We start from the raw sequence: 18,158 nt of genomic DNA, 5'->3' as shown, positions 1-18,158 counted from the left end.
GTGTGTGTGTGTGTCCCTCCCTCGCTGTGTGTGTGTGTGTGTGTGTGTGTCCCTCCCTCGCTGTGTGTGTGTGTGTCCTTCCCTCGCTGTGTGTGTGTGTGTCCCTCCCTCGCTGTGTGTTTGTGTGTGTGTCCCTCCCTCGCTGTGTGTGTGTGTGTGTGAGTCCCTCCCTCGCTGTGTATGTGTGTGTCCCTCCCTCGCTGTGTGTGTGTGTGTCCTTCCCTCGCTGTGTGTGTGTGTGTCCCTCTCCCACTGTGTGTGCGTGTCCCTCTCTCACTGTGTGTGCGTGTCCCTCCCTCGCTGTGTGTGTATGTGTCCCTCCCTCGCTGTGTGTGTGTGTGTCCCTCCCTCGCTGTGTGTGTGTGTGTCCTTCCCTGGCTGTGTGTGTGTGTGTGTGTGTGTTCCCACCCTTGCTGTGTGTGTGTGTGTGTGTGTCCCTCCCTCGCTCTGTGTGTGTATGTGTTCCCTCCCTCGCTGTGTGTGTGTGTGTGTGTCCCTCCCTGGCTGTGTGTGTGTGTGTGTGTCCCTCCCTCGCTGTGTGTGTGTGTGTATGTGTTCCCACCCTTGCTGTCTGTGTGTGCGTGCGTGTTCTTCCTTGCTGTGTATGTGTGAATTACCCCCTCGCTCTGTGTGTGTGTGTGTGTGTGTGTGTCTCTTGCTGTGCATGTGTGTGTGTGTGTGTGGCCCTCCCTAGCTGTGTGTGCATGTGTCTCCTCCTCACTGTGTGTGCGCGCGTGTCCCTGTCTTGCTGTGTGTGTGTGTCTGTGTATGTGTGTGCCCATGTCCCTCACTGGCTATGTGTGTGTGCGTGCCCTTCTCTCACTGTGTGTCTGTAATTTTGTGCTTGCACATGTGTGTGTTCTTCCCTCGCTGTGTGTACGTGTCCCCCTCTTGCTGTGAGTATGTGTGTCCCTCTTGCAGTGTATGTGAGTGTCCTTCCCTTGTTCTGTGTGTGTGTGTGTGTGTGTGTGTGTGTGTGTATGCATGTGTGTCCCTCCCTCACTGTTTCTGTCAGTTTCCTTCCCTGTATGTGTGTGTGTGTATGTGTGTTACTCTTGCTGTGAGTGTGTGGCCCTCCCTCGCTGTGTGTGTGTTTGCGTGTCTATGTCCCTCCCTGGCTATGTGTGTGCGTGTCCCTCTCTCGCTATGTGTCTATGTTTGTGTGCTTGAGCATGAGCGTGTCCATCCCTCGCTGTTTGTGCGTGTCCCCTCTTGCTGTGAGTATGTGTGACCCTTTTACAGTGTATGTTAGTGTCCTCCCATCGCTGCGTGTGTGTCTGTATGCGTGTCACTCCCATACTGTGTGTGCGTGTGTGTCTCCCTTGCTGTGTGTCTGTGTGTATGTCCCTCCCTCACTTCGTGTGTGCGTGTCCCTCCCTCGCTGTGTGAGTGCGTGTTCCCCTCGCTGTGTAAGTCCCTCCCTCGATTTGCGTGTGTGTCCCTCCCTTGCTGTGTGTCTGCGGGTATCCCCCTCACTGTGTGTCTGCGTGTATCCCCCTCACTGTGTGTGTGTGCATGTCCCTCCCTCGCTGTGTGTCTGCGTGTATCCCCCTCACTGTGTGTGTGTGCATGTCCCTCCCTCGCTGTGTGTCTATGTCTCTCCCTCGCTGTGTGTCTGCGGGTATCTCCCTCACTGTGTGTGTGTGTGCATGTCCTTCCCTCGCTGTGTGTCTGCGGGTATCCCCCTCACTGTGTGTGTGTGTGCATGTCCTTCCCTTGCTGTGTGTCTGCGTGTATCCCTCTCACTGTGTGTGTGTGTGTGTGCATGTCCCTCCCTCGCTGTGTGTGTGCATGTATCCCCCTCCCTCGCTGTGTGTGTGTGCATGTCCCTCCCTTGCTGTGTGTGTGCATGTCCCTCCCTCGCTGTGTGTCTGCGTGTATCCCCCTCACTGTGTGTGTGTGTGTGCATGTCCCTCCCTCGCTGTGTGTGTGCATGTCCCTCCCTCGCTGTGTGTCTGCGTGTATCCCCCTCACTGTGTGTGTGTGTGCATGTCCCTCCCTCGCTGTGTGTCTGCGTGTATCCCCCTCACTGTGTGTGTGTGCATGTCCATCCCTCGCTGTGTGTCTGCGGGTATCTCCCTCACTGTGTGTGTGCATGTCCTTCCCTCGCTGTGTGTCTGTGGGTATCCCCCTCACTGTGTGTGTGTGTGCATGTCTTTCCCTCGCTGTGTGTCTGCGGGTATCTCCCTCACTGTGTGTGTGCATGTCCCTCCCTCGCTGTGTGTCTGCGGGTATCTCCCTCACTGTGTGTGTGTGTGTGCATGTCTTTCCCTCGCTGTGTGTCTGCGTGTATCCCTCTCACTGTGTGTGTGTGTGCATGTCTTTCCCTCGCTGTGTGTCTGCGTGTATCCCTCTCACTGTGTGTGTGTGTGCATGTTTTTCCCTCGCTGTGTGTCTGCGGGTATCTCCCTCACTGTGTGTGTTTGCATGTTGCTGCCTTGCTGTGTGTGTGTGTCCAATATTTGCACCATCAGTGGATTGGCGATCATAAATTGACTGTAGTATTCAGGAATGTGTGGTTTAAGTAAGTTCACCACGAGAAATGCAGGGTTTAATGTACAGGTAGAGGGGTGGGTCTGGGTCAGATGCTCTTCAGAGGAATGGACTGGTTGGGCCGAATGGCCTGGTTCCACACGATGGCGATTCTATTCAGGTTATTGTCCAGCCCTGTCAACCATCCCCGTCTCTTACACCTGGCCTGATCCCCAATATTCTCCTTAACACTGTCATCTCCTCCAGACTCTAAAACACTCCTTGGCGATGTAACCTTCTCCAATCCTTGCAAAGATCGATAAGTCTGTCACCTCTTCCTGCTTTTAGAACCCTTCCTATAACTATTACCATTTGGTACAGCACTCCCAATCATTGTTCCCTCTTGAAACTCCCATAAATATTTGTATCTCTGAAAACTCATCTGGACTGTCTCAATTTCCCTTTGACAGTTACGTGCTGAGACCTGCTCTATATCAGTGAAGTAATTAACTCTTGGCAACACTGACTGTTATAACCTCCCTCCAGCCTTACAGCACTGAGGATCTGTAGAAGCTCTTTTCATCCCGACAGCCATCTCTGTGTCTGTAATCTCCTCCACTCCCCATAATACATTCTCTCTGAGCTCCTCTGTAGTTCACTAAACACTCCCTAACGCTGTCTGTATCAGTGTAACCTTCACCAAAAATACAACATTCCCTATCTGTGTAAATCCCTACACCAGTCCCTATCCCTCTCAGCTCCGTCTAACAATACAACCCTCCATGTCTATGTATTCATCTTCAGTTCCTACTCACCTCCCTCTCTGTGTAACATTCTCCACGCATTTTTGCTTCAGTCTCTTCAACTGTCCCTGTCAGTGTAACGAGATGGAAATGTGTTGCTGGAAAAGCGCAGCAGGTCAGCAGCATCTAGGGAACAGGAGAATCGACGTTTCGGGCATTAGCCCTTCTTCAGGAATGAGGACAGTTTGTCCAGCAGGCTAAGATAAAAGATAGGGAGGAGGGACTTGGGGGAGGGGCGTCGGAAATGTGATAGGTGGAAAGAGGTCAAGGTGAGGGTGATAGGTCAGACTGGGGTGGGGGCGGAGAGGTTGGGAAGAAGATTGCAGGTTAGGAAGGCGGTGCTGAATTTGATGGATTTGACTGAGACAGGCTGGGGGGAGGGGAAATGAGAAAACTGGTGAAATCCGAGTTCATCCCTTGTGGTTGGAGGGTTCCTAGCCGGAAGATGAGGCGTTCTTCCTCCAACCGTCGTTTTGCTGTGGTCTGACGATGGAGGAGTCCAAAGACCTGCATATCCTTGGTGGAGTGGGAGGGGGAATTGAAATGTTGAGCTACAGGGTGGTTGGGTTGGTTGGTCCGGGTATCCCAGAGGTGTTCTCTGAAATGCTCCGCAAGTAGGCGGCCTGTCTCCCCAATATAGAGGAGGCCACATCGGGTGCAGAGGATGCAATAGATGATATGTGTGGAGGTACAGGTGAATCTGTGGCGGATATGGAAGTTTCCTTTGGGGCCTTGGAGGGAGGTGAGGGGGGAGGTATGGGCGCAAGTCTTGCACCTCCTGCGGTTGCAGGGGAAGGTGCCGGGAGTGGAGGTTGGGTTGGTGGGGGATGTGGATCTGACGAGGGAGTCACGGAGGGAGTGGTCTTTACGGAATGCTGATAGGGGAGGGGAGGGAAATATATCCTTGGTGGTGGGGTCCGTTTGGAGGTGGCGGAAATGACGGCGGATGATGCGCTGTACATGGAGACTGGTGGGGTGGTAGGTGAGGACCAGTGGGGTTCTGTCCTGGTGGTGGTTGGAGGGGCGGGGTTCGAGGGCGGAGGAGCGGGAAGTGGAGGAGATGCGGTGGAGGGCATCGTCGACCACGTCGGGGGGGAAATTGCGGTCCTTGAAGAAGGAGGCCATCTGAGTTGTGCGTTTTTGGAACTGGTCTTCCTGGGAGCAGATGCGGCGGAGTCGAAGGAATTGGGAGAATGGGATGGCGTTTTTACAGGGGGCAGGATGGGAGGAGGTGTAGTCCAGGTAGCTGTGGGAGTCGGTCAGTTTGTAGTAGATGTCCGTGTTGATTCGGTCGCCTGAGATAGAAATAGAAAGGTCGAGGAAAGGGAGGGAGGAATCTGAGACTGTCCAGGTGAATTTGAAGTAGGGGTGGAAGGTGTTGGTGAAGTGGATGAACTGTTCAACCTCCTCGTGGGAGCACGAGGCGGCGCTGATACAGTCATCGATGTAGCGGAGGAAAAGGTGGGGGGTGGGGCCAGTGTAGTTGCGGAAGATGGACTGTTCCACATATCCTACGAAGAGGCAGGCATAGCTGGGGCCCATGCGGGTGCCCTTGGCTACTCCTTTCGTTTGGAGGAAGTGGGATGATTGGAAAGAGAAGTTGTTCAGGGTGAGGACCAGTTCAGTCAGTCGAAGGAGGGTGTCAGTGGAAGGGTACTGGTCGGTACGGCGGGAAAGAAAGAAGCGGAGGGCTTTGAGTCCTTCGTGATGGGGGATGGAGGTGTACAGGGACTGGATGTCCATGGTGAAAATAAGGCGTTGGGGACCGGGGAAGTGAAAATCATGGAGCAGGTGGAGGGCATGGGTGGTGTCCCGAACGTAGGTGGGGAGTTCTTGGACTAAGGGGGACAGGATGGTGTCAAGGTAGGCGGAGATCAGTTCGGTGGGGCAGGAGCAGGCGGAGACAATGGGTCGGCCGGGGCAGTCGGGTTTGTGGATTTTGGGCAGGAGGTAGAAGCGGGAGGTGCGGGGTTGTGGGACTGAGTTTGGAGGCGGTGGATGGGAGATCACCCAAGGTGATGAGGTTATGGACGGTCTGGGATATGATGGTTTGGTGGTGGGGGGTGGGGTCATGGTCAAGGGGGCAGTAGGAGGAGGTATCTGCGAGCTGGCGTTTGGCCTCAGTGGTTTAGAGGTCGGTGCGCCAAACTTCTACCGCGCCTCCCTTGTCTGCTGGTTTGATAGTGAGGTTGGGGTTGCAACGGAGTGAATGGAGGGCTGCGCGTTCCGAGGGTGAGAGGTTGGAGTGGATGGGGTGTATCCACTTGGACACCCCGTGCTGGCCTCCTACCTGCCCTCGACCTCTTCATAGCCAACTGCCGCCGCGATATTAACCGCCACCTGAACTCCCCCAGTCCTCTCACCCACTCCAACCTCCCTGTAAACATCTCCATCCCTCACAACATTCCCATCTCCATGAACCCCGGTCAGCACTACTGCTCTCTACATTTCTGTAACCTCCTGTGGGTCTATGGTTCTCCCACCCTGTGAAACCACCTCCAGTCCCCACATCCCTCCCAATCTGGGTCCTCTGCTCCAGATCAGACCATTGCTGTCTCTGTAAACATCTGCACTCCTGACAACTCTTCCCATTTGTGTAACCTCGTTCAGACCCCATACTCTCCAGCTTCCTGAATCCTCTTCCTGCATTGCAACCAAAACCACATGCTTCTGTAATATCCACCAGTGCTTCCACCCTTCCCAACTCAGTAACCACTTGCAGCCCTAACAAAACACCTAAACTATGAAACCTCATATTTCCCTACAATCCTCCCTCCCTCCTCAAATGCCTTCATCACCATGAAACCTCACTGAAGCCTCCTTTTGGCACTGCAACCCTCCTAATGTCTGCAAAATCCTCCTGTCCTGATATCCTTCTCTATCTCTGTAACGGCTGCCACCCTCCAGTGCCCTTCTGGGGAACATGGCAGAGGAGGGAAGATTTGTAGAGTCCGGGCCATATTACGGAGGTAGAATTCTGGGAATTACAGATTTTGTCTAATGTCTGGGTGTGCAGATTATTGGCGAGGACTCTAAAGACAGGATTTATGACTACTTGGTAAACCATAGTTACATTAGCCACAGTCAGTATGGGTTTGTGAGGGGCAGGTCATGCCTTACAAACCTTCTTGAATTCTTTGAAGATATGGCAGAATATGTTGATGGCTCATTCAGAAAAGAAGGATGATTGGGATACAGGGAAATCTGTCTGTCTGGATACAGGATCGGATGGCCCAGAGAAGACAGAGGGTGGCAGCAGATGGACAGTATTGAGCCTGGAGCTCAGTGACCAGTGGTGTTCTGTAACAATCAGCTCTAGGACTCTGCTCTTTGTGATTTTTGTAAATGACTTGGATGTGGATGTTGGAGAGTGGGTTAGTAAGTTTGCTAATCACATGAAGGTTGGTGGAGTGGTGGGGAATGTGGAGGGCTGTTGTAGGTTGCAATGGGACATTGACAGGACGCAGAGCTGGGCTGGAAGTGGCAGATGGAGTCCAATCTGGAAAAGTGTGAAGTGATTCATTCTGGAAGGTCGAATTTGAATACAGAATACAGGGTGAAAGGCAGAATACTTGGCAGTGCGGAGGAACAGAGAGACCATGGGGTCCGTGTCCATAGATCCCTCAAAATCGCCACGCACGTTGGTAGGGTTGTTAAAAGGGCATATGTTGTGTTGGCTTTCCTTAGAAGGGGATTGATTTTAAGAGCCGTAAGGTTTTACTGCATCTTTATAGCATCCTGGTGAGACCACACTTGGAATATTGTGTTCAGTTCTGGTCCCCTGTTTACAGGAAGGATGTGCAAGTTTTAGAGAGTGTACACAGGAGATGTACCAGGATGCTGCCTGGAATGGAGGGCAGTTCTTACAAAGAGACTTTTCCTCCTCTTGCATAAATGGCTATTACAAGGCGGCATAATTTTAAGGTGATTGGAGGATGGATAAGAGGATAGGGAATAGTAGGTGGTTGGATGGACTGCCAATGGTGGTAGTAAAATTAGACACATCTGGGATATTTAATAGACTCTTGGATAGACACATGAATAGTAGTAAAATGAAGGGTATGTAGTATACTTTGAAAGTACAGTTGGATAAAAGTTTGGCATGAAATAATGGCCGAAGGGTCTTGGGCTGAACTGTTCTGCCTTCTGTGTTCTGTCTGATAATCTGGGTAATAAGCTCAGATCAGAGTAAAAGGATATGGCATTCAGGAGGAGCTAGTGAACTGGATACAAAATTGGGGTTGATGGTAGGAGACAGAGGGCGATGGGAGGCATGTTGTTTTTCTGACTGGAGACCTGTGACCAGCGGTGTAGTGGGTCCTCTGTTGTTTGTCATTTGGATAAATGGTTTGGATGGGAATATTGGTTTCCTGGTAAGTAATTGTTTTGGGTGACACTGAAATTGGTGGTAAAGTGGACAGTGAAGAAGGTTATCTGTGATACAACAGGATGAACAGTCCTGCTGGGATAGTGGGCTGAAGAACAGCAGATGGAGTTTAATTAGATAAATGTGAAGTGTGCCATTTTGGTGAAACAAACCAGGGTGGGACTTGTACAGTTTCTGCTCGGACCCTGGGTAGTGTTGTCAGTCAGTGACCCAGGTACACAGTTCTTTGAATGTGGTGACACAGGTAGACAGGCTGGTGAAGCAGGTGTTTGGGATGGTTACCTTCATTGGGGAGAGCATTGAGAGTAAGAGTTGGGATGTCATGTTGTGGCTGTAAAAGACATTGGTGGGGCCACCATAAAAACATTGTTGACCAGTAGGAAGAACTCATCTAGTTCACTAACCTCCTTTAGGGAAGGACATCAAATATTCTAACCTGGTCTGGCCGACATGTGACTACAGACCCATAGCAATATGGCTGACTCTGAGCTACCCTCTCAGTAATTAGTAGAGGGGTCAAAGAACGTTGTTCCAGGCAGTGACACCCACATCCCATGAATGAATATATAAAAATACCTATGTCCCTCCCTCCCTCTGCAAACCCCTCCAGCGGCAGCAATCCGTCCTGGCTTTGTAACACCCTGACCACTCTCTGTAACACTCTCACCACCTCCAGCACCTTCACATCTCCCTGTTCCTATTGTGTCAATGAACCCTGACCGTGGATCCCCTTCCCACAGCCCTCCTCCTGCGAGCAGACTCATTGCAATCCATTAACATTTACTCCTAAAACACTCTCTCACTTCAGGATTTTAAGTACTTTGTGGTGATCTTCTCAGCCTCATGACCTAGTATGATCCCTTTTGTCCTGAGTGAGGGATCAGTGGGAATTTCTTGCTGAGGTTTTTACTGTTTCAATTGAATGTCCTTTTGTTGAGTATTTTGCATTGTCCCTTCAAATGTTTTCCACTGTTCATTGATAGGCACATATTTCAGTCTGTTTAGCCTGTTTGTCTTGGTCAGTTCTCCTCTCAAACTCATGTTATTGGTTATTTTTGTTTCTAGTTGTACCTTGTCCTTTCTGTGATTTACTTTAAAACTTTATATTTCTTTAAACTGCACTTTATCACAATTTCCCGAAGGATCTCTGCAGGTGACATTACTCATTCACTAAGTTTCATTACACGGTCCCTCTGCAATAGTTATGTCCCTTAACAGTTGCACAATGTGTTTTTCAAAGAAACACTGAAAAAAAAATTAACCGAATTCCTCTTCCAATATCAATGTTGTCCGTGTGATTGTCCCAGATTATACAAATATTGAAGTTTTCCAAAATTATCACAATGCCTTTGTTAAAAAATTCCAATGAGTTCCTGTTTAATACAGTGATGAGCAATGGAATGCTGTTCGGTGGCTAAAACTGTTCTGCTGCTTGTGTCCTTAGCAAGTATAGCCAGAATTTATATTCAGACTGGATCTACTTCATGATCTAAGACCAAATGCTGTCTCTGTGATGCCTTTCTTAGTGTTACCCATTTTGCCTGAGTTTCCGCAAGGTTGTGATCCATTGAATATTTATGTCCACCTTTTGTTCACCCTGTAACCATATCTTTCTGGTGTCTAAACCTCTTTTATCTCAGTGTCACAAATCCATCTGCCTTATTGATAAGACTTTGTCCATTCAAAATAAAACATAATTTACTCTTTCCCACAATTTCCTGTCACAAACCTATTCATTGATGTACAGTTTTAGTTAATCGCTGTCCCATCCTGTTCCTTTCTGATTGCCTTCAGTCACATCCCCATACTGTTGCGATGCTTCACCTTTTCTCTTTGGATTTGGAAAGCTCCTTTCAGCTGGATCATGTCCCTGCATCCTCTCTATCAGTTTAAAGCCCTGTCCATAAACCTACAGACATGATTGGCCAGGACACTGATCCCAGCATGGTTCCAGTGGGACCATCCTATTGGATGTTTTTATAAATCAGGTAGGGGATGTAGGTGTCTCTGGCTGACCAGCCTCTCTTGCCCATCCCTAGCTGCCCATGAGCTGAGCAGCTTGCTCGGCCATTTCAGAGGGCAATTGAGAGGCAAACACTTTGCTGTGGGTATGTCGTGCAGACCACGTGGTGATCAGATCTCGTTGTTGAAAGGACAAGTGGGCGTCACGGTGACTCAGTGATTAGCCTTCCTGCCTCACAGCACCAGGGTCCCAGTTTCGATTCCAGCCGCGGGCGACTGTGTGGAGTTTGCACATTCTCCACGTGTCTGCGTGAATTGCCTCTGGATGCTCCGGTTTCTTCCCACAGTCCAAAGACGTGCAGGTCAGGCGAATTGGCCATGCTAAATTGCCCATAATGTTAGGTGTATTAGGTCGAGGGAGATGGGTCTGAGTGGGTTACTCTTTGGAGGGATAGCGTGGACTGGTTGGGTCGAAAGGCCTGTTTCCACACTGTATGGAATCTAATCTAAGGGATTGTGATTTTTGTAATCAGCAATGGTTTCATATTTGTTTATGGATTGTTAATTGCTATTTTTAAAATTATTGATTTTAAATTACACCATATCTTATGATGGGAATCAAACCTGCCTCCCCTGAACATTAGCTGAGGTTTTGGACAAATGCCCTAACAATAATGTTACTGGGCCATCACTTCACCTGCTCACTGGTTGCTCATCCCTGAGCACTGATACATGAAGCTAAACCCATTCTTCCAACATGATTGTGTGATCCTGAAGTCTTCCAGCACTCTGGTGATATCACTCAGTCTCTCTCCATGTGGTATCCCTCACTGTGTGGGTCTAATTGCTGCCTCTGTCTGTGTCTCTCGCTCTTGCAGCTACTCCAGATCCTGAGCCAACAGAATTCTCTACTCCAGAGAGACGCAACAGCACAGGCCAGGGATGGAGTTTGGGATTTTCCAGATATCTGTGGGGCTCATTTCCATTCTCCTTGTGTAACTCTCACTGCATCAGTATAATTTCCCATTCTGTCCATTTCTCTGTCTCCTGTAGATACTCAGGAAGTTGCTGATTCAATAGACTTCCCAACTGCTGTGTGTCTCATCCATCACCTCATTGAAGATGGTTGGTCAGCCAGAGAGACAAAGGGCAGGGAGATCTGGAGCCTTCAATAAATCCTGCAATGTGGTAAGATCATTCACAGTGCACAGAGCAGAAAGCAATGAGAGGGCTCCAAACATTGGCCATCAAGACATGACATAGATACAGTGCTGGATGGGGAGCACAGTATAGACACACCCCATGCTCAATCACCATGTCTACTTTAACTTATGTTGCACTGAGACAGCTTCGGGAGATCATAGTTATCAATCCAGTCCTGTGCTGTCTTAGTGAGCATCAGTACAACAGAGGGGAGAGTAGGCCTCTGACGCGAGGTTGGGAATGCTGCCTGGGATCTTTCTGTTCTGTGTTCTCCCTCCAACACTGTACTAAGATGCATTACTCTGCAACACTGTATCTGTGGCATGGCTTGTGCACCAGTGTCTTCAGTCATTTTTAACTCCTATGACAGTAATTGTCCCTGTAACGTGCTCCATTCCCGATAGTCCCTCCACATGTTTGGAATGTACTGCATTCCAGACTACCATCCCTATTGCTGTGACTTGCTTCAGTGTCTACAACATGCCTTATTTCGGTACTGTAATCCTCTTTAACTTGATACAGAGTGATACAGAACGGAAACAGAACCTGCCCATGTGACCTAAACTGAACGAGTCTCATTTGCCTGCGTTTGGCCCTTATCTCTTCAAACCTTATCCTCTCAATATACCTCCCCAAATGTCTTTTCCATGCTGTAATTGTTCTTGTTTCTCCCATGTGCCTGAGGCAGTCTGTTCTGTCTATGCACCGTCCTCTGTGGATAATGTTCCCCCTCAGCTCCCTCTTTAAATCCTTGCTCTCTCACCTCCTGTTTATACCCTCTAGTTTTGGACTCACCCACCTTTGGTTATTCACCATTCTTAGGGTCACCCCGTGGCCTCCTCTGCCCAAGGGAAATATTGAGAACAATGTTACAAATGTCTCCAACGTATGTAACAAAGTGCTGGCCAATGTCGGCAAATGTGCCAAATGTCGCTTTCCCCGCCCTGTCCACCCGTGATGCCACTTCCGAGGAACAATGTAACTTGCAGTCCCTGGTCAAAACCCTTCAATTTATTTCTCAGTCATTTTGTTGTTTCAAACTGTTAATTGCTTTCATTGGAATTGCTTCTCCACATCATATGACTACTGGAAAAATGGAATTTTTTTGATCTTAAATTTTACTCAAGATTTGTTAGAACATATATATGTATGCTGTCTAGATCTCTGATTCTCCTATTGCAAACCTATTAGAAACCAGTATTTTTTTTTGTTTTAAAGTAAAAAAAATTGGTAATCCCAGTTATTTGCTGAAATAAAAAGCCACAAGCTTTCACAGTTTAGAACGTAAGAGTCAACCAGGCAAAGTCAAAATAGTATCAGTTCTAAACTCCAGTTACGTATCGGAGTTAGGATGTTAGGTGGAGGTTGTACAAGATATTGGTGAGGCTTTTCCTGGAAAACTGTATTCAGTTCTGGTCACCCAATTATAGGAAGGGTTATTGAGCTGGAGAGGGTTCAGAAGTGATTTATCTGGAAGGTGTGAATTATAAAGAAAAGCTGGATAGGCTGGGACTTATTTCGCTGGAACAGAGGAGGTTGAGAAGTGACCTGATGGAAGTTTGTAAAATAATGAGAGGTATAGATAGAGTTGATGGTGGTTGTCTTTCCATAAAATGGGGAATTTTAAGACACAGGAGCGTATTTTTAAGGTGAGAAGAGGGAAAGTTTGAAAAGACATGAACCAATGTTCACTTGTGGAATGAACTTCCTGAGAAAGTTGTGGATGAGGGCATAACTATGACGTTTAAAAGACATTTGGATAAATACATGAATAGGAAATGTTTGGAGGGACTTAGACCAGGATCAGGCAGTGGGACTAGTTTAGTTCAGGATTCTGTTCGGCATCGACTGATTGGACCGAAGGGTCTGTTTCCGTGCTGTATGACTCTATGACTCTATTTAGGATTACCTTGATTTAAACAGGAAGTAACAAGCAAATTATGGATGAATACGATTTTAAAAAAAGCTTTGCAAATTGGCTGTTTATTACAGTGCGCCACACATCTTTCAACTGTCTTTCCCACAAGGAATTTGAACTCATCTCTTTCTGGGAGGTAGTCTAATCCACAGTCAACTGCAACTTTACTCCATATAGCATGGTCTTCATCCAGCAAATGACAGATATCTTTAGAACCTGCTCAACTTGATTTGCATGGTGGCGATCCATCACTGTTATCTTTAAGAATGAGAAGCAGCTGTGGTTACTTATTATTTTTGCTTATAGTCAATTTCTTGATTTCTCTCTCTCTCTCTCTCTCTCTGTTCGACAACCCTGCCCAGAGCCCTTCCATTAACTGTGTTAGTCCTCCATGGTTTGTCTTAACAAAATCCAACACCTGAATTAAACTCCATCTTTCATTCCTTGGCCCACTGGCCCAGTTGGTCAAGATCCCCTTTGATAACCGTATTTACTGCCCACGACACCATTCATTTGATCATCAACAAACTTTCGCACAATCACTCCTCTATTTTCAACCAAATCGTTTCTGTAGATGATGCACATCAGTGGACCCAGCCCTGATCCTTTCTTCAATAATGGAATAAAACCATATTCTTGTCATAGAGCCATACAGCATGGAAACTGACCCTTCAGTTGATACCCACCATAATCTAAAACTAAACTCTTCCCAGCTGCCTGTTGCTGGCCCATATCACTCCAACCCTTCCCTATTCACCTGTTTATCCAAATATCTTTTAAATGTTGTAATTGTACCCACATCAACCCCTTTCTCAGGAAGTTCATTCCACACTCAAACCACCCTCTGTGTAGCAAATTGCCCTGTATCTTTTTTTTGAACATTTCTCTCCTCTCACCTTAAAAATATGGCCTCTCCTCTTGAGACTCCCCAATCCTGAGGAAAAGGCAACTACCATTAAATCGATCTATATACCTTATTTTTTTCCCATAAACCTTTATAGCATCATGTCTCAACCTCCAGGCTCCAGTGAAAAAAGACTCAGCCTATCCAGCCATTTTTCAGAACTCAAGCCTTCCATACCCAGCAATATCCTGGTAAATCTCTTCTGAACGCCCTGCAGCTTAATAATATCCTCCCTGTAACTGGGCGACCAGAACTGGACAGAGTATTGCAGAACAGGCCTCACAAACGTCTGTGCAATCTCAACATGACGTCCCAAATCCTCCACTCAATGGACTGAGCAATAGTCAGGCATGCAAAGCACTGTCTTATCCATCCTGTGATGCAAGCTTCAAGATTTATGTACCTGAACCCGGAGGTCCCTCTGCTCTAAAACACTAACCGAATCCTTAACATTAATTGTATAAGCTCTACCCTTGTTTGTTTTACAAAATGCATTACTTCGTATTTATTCAGATTGAATTCCATCTCTAGTTTTTCAGCCCATTCACTCACTTCATCAAGATCCCTTTGTAATCTCAGAAAACATCCTTCACTGTCCATGATGCCACCCTCCAGCCTGCCAGCCAATCACACATGGCTGTCAGTAGTACACATACCTTTGCTAGGGGTTCCATAATTTCTTCCCAAGCATCCCACAGTGTTCTGTGATACACTTAATCAGGTTCTGGGACTTGCCATAGCTTTGAGTTTTAAAACCTCCAGCACCACCTCTTTTATAACATGCGCTGTTTTCAAGTCATAGAGATATACAGCATAGAAACAGACCCTTCGGTCCCAATTCGTCCAGGCTCACCAGAAGATCTAATTAAATCCATTCCCTTTTCCAGCATTTGGCCCATATACGTCTACACCCTTTTAGATTAGATTACTTACAGATTAGATTAGATTACATACAGTGTGGAAACAGGCCCTTCGGCCCAACAAGTCCACACCGACCCGCCGAAGCGTAACCCATCCATTCCCGTGCATTTACCCCTTTACCTAACACTACGGGCAATTTAGCATGGCCAATTCACCTGACTTGCACATCTTTGGACTGTGGGAGGAAACCAGAGCACCCGGAGGAAACCCACGCAGACACAGGGAGAACGTGCAAACTTCACACAGTCAGTCGCCTGAGGTGGGAAATGAACCCGGATTTCTGGCGCTGAGGCAGCAGTGCTAACCACTGTGCCACCGTGCCGCCCACCCTTACTATTCAGATGCCCATCCGGATACCTTTTAAATGTTGTAATTGTATCAGTCTCCATTACCTTCTCTCTCAGCTCATTCCATACACACATCACCATGTGTGTGAAGAAGCTGTCCCTTCAGTCCCTCTGTAAACCATTCACCTCTAACCTTAAACTTATGCCCTCTAGTTTTGGACTCCCCATCTTCTGGGAAAAGGCCTTGAATGCTTACCCTATCCATACCGCTCATGTTTATATAAACCTCAGTCAGGTCATCCCTCAGTCTCCGACTCTCCAGTGACAGTTACCCCAGCTTATTCAGCAACAACCCGGGCAATATCTTGTTAATCTTTTCTGAGCCCTTTCAAGTTTCACAACATCCTTCCTGTAGCTGAGAGACTGGATTTGCAGAGAACTCCAATTGTGGTCTAATGTGTTACTCTTTTCCCTGAGTTCCCCAGTCTTTCTCCACAGTAAGTTCTGGAGTGAAAAAATTGTTTAGGATCTTAGCAAATATCCTGCAGTTCCACAGATCGATGGCCTCATTGATCTTTAATGGACACTATTTTGTCCCGAGTTACTTATGCACTCTTAATATACTGATACAATCACTTTTGGATTCCCCTTTCCTTCTCTGCTGAGGCTATCTCATGTAGCCTTTCCCCATTCCTGTTTTCTACTCAGTGTATTCCTACAGCCCCTGTATATCCTCAGGGATTCCCTTGATCCAGCTGGCTATACCTGACATGTGCCCCCTTTTCCTTGACCAGACCCTCAATAGACAGCCAGTGTTTCCGAATGTTGTCAGCACTGACCTGCACGCAAACAGGAACATGCTGGTGGTGATCGATCAGTTTATCTCACTTTTAAAATATTCTCACTTGCCAAACTTCCCTTTCCCTGTAAATAATTCCCTTCCCCAATCACATTTTGAAAGTTCCTGGCTAATACGATCAAGATTGTTCAGGCTCCATTTTATAACTTGAACCTGTGGACCAGGCCTGTCCTTTTCCATCGCTGTTTTCAAACTACTAGAACTGTGGTCACTTTGGCAAAATGCTTTCCCACTCACATCTCAGTCCCTTTCCCTACCTTGATTTCCAAGTGGAGGTCAGGTTTTGCCCCTTTCTCTTTTCAGGCCATTTACATATTGATTGGGAGTTTTCTGGTACACAATTACCAAATTCCTCCCTTGCAAACGCTGAACACTGGCACTCCCAGTCGAGGTTTGGAAAGTTCAAAAACCCTACCATAACAGCCTTATTATTATGGTTGATATTTAAGATGTCCCGACATATTTGTTCCTCAATCTGTCACAGATTATTCGGGGTCAGCAGTCCGTTCGTATCAAAGTGATGACCCACTCTTATTTCTCTGTTCCACTAACATAGCTTCACTGGGCGATCCCACAGGAATATCCTCTCTAAGTACTGCTGTGACGATTCTTGCAATCAAAACCCACCACCACACGTTCTCTCTTGCCTCCCCTTCCTGTAGCATCTCTACCTTGAAACAATGAACTGCCAGTCCTGCCCCTCCCTCAGCTGTGTTTCTGTAATAACTATAATATCCCAGTTCCAAGTTCCAATCCATGCCTTGAGTTCATCTTCCTTAGTTGTCTGGCCCCTTTCATTGAAATAAATGCAGTTTCATCATCAGTTTTCCCCATTCCATGCTATGTTCTTGCCTGCCTTGTCTGCTGAAATTGCTGTCTTTAACTCGTGTACCAGCCTCAATCTTCTTTCTGGCCTTACGTTTATTTAAGATCCAACACCCTGCCAGACGAGGTTATATCCTCTCAAGCATCTCTAGCAATTCACCCCATAAGCATATGGGTCCCTCTCCCGCTCCCAGTTGAGGTGCCTTTCCCACCCTGTCTCCCTGTGCTGACACCTTCAGGGATCTATGGACTTGTCCACCAAGGTCCCTTAATTCCTCAGTATCCGCAAGGACCTACCGTTCATTATGTCTGTCCTTTGCTTATCGTACCTCCCACAGAGTATTACCTCACTTCAATCAGAACTAAACTCTGCTTATATTATCATCCGATTGACATCGGACTGCAGACGGAGACCATCCTCCTCACTGTGAACAACACCCTCACCTTTCATGTCATCTGCAAACCGACTAATGATACCTTCTGCTTTCACATCCGAGTTATTAATGGTCAATGGTTCCTGCACAGATCCCTGTGGTACACCCGCTGGTGAAAGTATTCTATCCACCAATTTTGCATTCAATTTGCCAACTTGCCTTGGAACCCAGTACTTTTGGACCAGCCTTCCATTTTGCATCTATTCAGAGGACTTATTCAAGTCCATGTAAACCACATCATCTGCACTGCCTTCATCAATATACTTAAGCACAATTTCGAAAAAACTGAACTGAATTCCTCAGACAGTATCTCCCTCTGCCAAATCCGTGATGACTAAACCGAGTTGATCCTTACCTTTGCAAGTGTCGATTCATCCTCACAATTGTTTCCATTAATATCCCTTCCCCCTGCTGTTAAACTATCTACTCTGTAATTTCCTGGCCTACCCCTGCTGCCCTTCTTGAACAAAGGAACCACATTAGCGATCCTCCAGTCATTCAGCATTTCACCTGTGGCCAGCAAAGTATTAAATATATCCACCAGGGCCCCAACAATCTCTGGATAATTAGCATGGGGTCAAGAATGCTGGTTCAGGCAGTGACACCCACTTCCCATGAATGAATAAATAAAAATACATATGTCTCTCCCTACCTCTGCAAACCCCTCCAGCTGCAGCAATTCGTACTGGCTTTGTAACACCGTTCAGGCCCTGACCACTCTCTGTAACTCTCTCACTACCTCCAGCACCTTCATCTTTCCCTGTTCCTATCGTGTCAATAAACCTTGACAACGATTCCCCTTCCCACTGCCCTCCTCCTGCGAGCAGACCCTTTGCAATCCCTTTAAAACTTACTCCTAAAACTCTCTCTCACTTCAGGATTTTAAGTACTTTGTGCTGATCTTCTCAGCCTCATAATCTAATATGATCCATTTTGTCCTGAGTGAGGGACTGGTGGGGATTTCTTGCTGAGTTTTAATCTCTTTCTGTGGAATGTCCTTTTGTTGAGTGTTTTACACTGTTCCTTCAAATGTTTTCCACTGTACATTTCCAGACACATATTTCAGTCTGTTTAGCCTGTTTACCTTGGTCAGTTCTCTTCTCAAACCCATGTAATTGGCTATTTTTGTTTCTAGTTGTCCTTTCTGTGATTCACTTTAAAACTTTATATTTCTTTAAACTGC

The 18,158-nt window shown here is 47.2% G+C and overlaps 1 long non-coding RNA gene across 2 annotated transcripts in view; it reads left to right on the top strand.

Annotated features, from left to right (window-relative positions):
* Positions 1 to 18,158, top strand: part of LOC148141999 (uncharacterized) — a 162,056-nt gene that overhangs the window by 120,600 nt on the left and 23,298 nt on the right. For both annotated transcript variants that reach the window (XR_015752284.1, XR_015752283.1), the window contains exon 2: positions 10,678 to 10,812. This is a non-coding gene — a long non-coding RNA (uncharacterized LOC148141999). The remainder of the gene's footprint in view (positions 1 to 10,677; positions 10,813 to 18,158) is intronic.

The sequence above is a fragment of the Chiloscyllium plagiosum genome, unplaced genomic scaffold, assembly GCF_037043375.1.
Source record: "Chiloscyllium plagiosum isolate Xiang-an unplaced genomic scaffold, Cpla_swu_hap1 HiC_scaffold_31, whole genome shotgun sequence".
Lineage (NCBI taxonomy): Eukaryota > Metazoa > Chordata > Chondrichthyes > Orectolobiformes > Hemiscylliidae > Chiloscyllium > Chiloscyllium plagiosum.
Note: the sequence above shows the minus strand (reverse complement) of the source record. Positions and strands in the feature narration are given on the sequence as shown.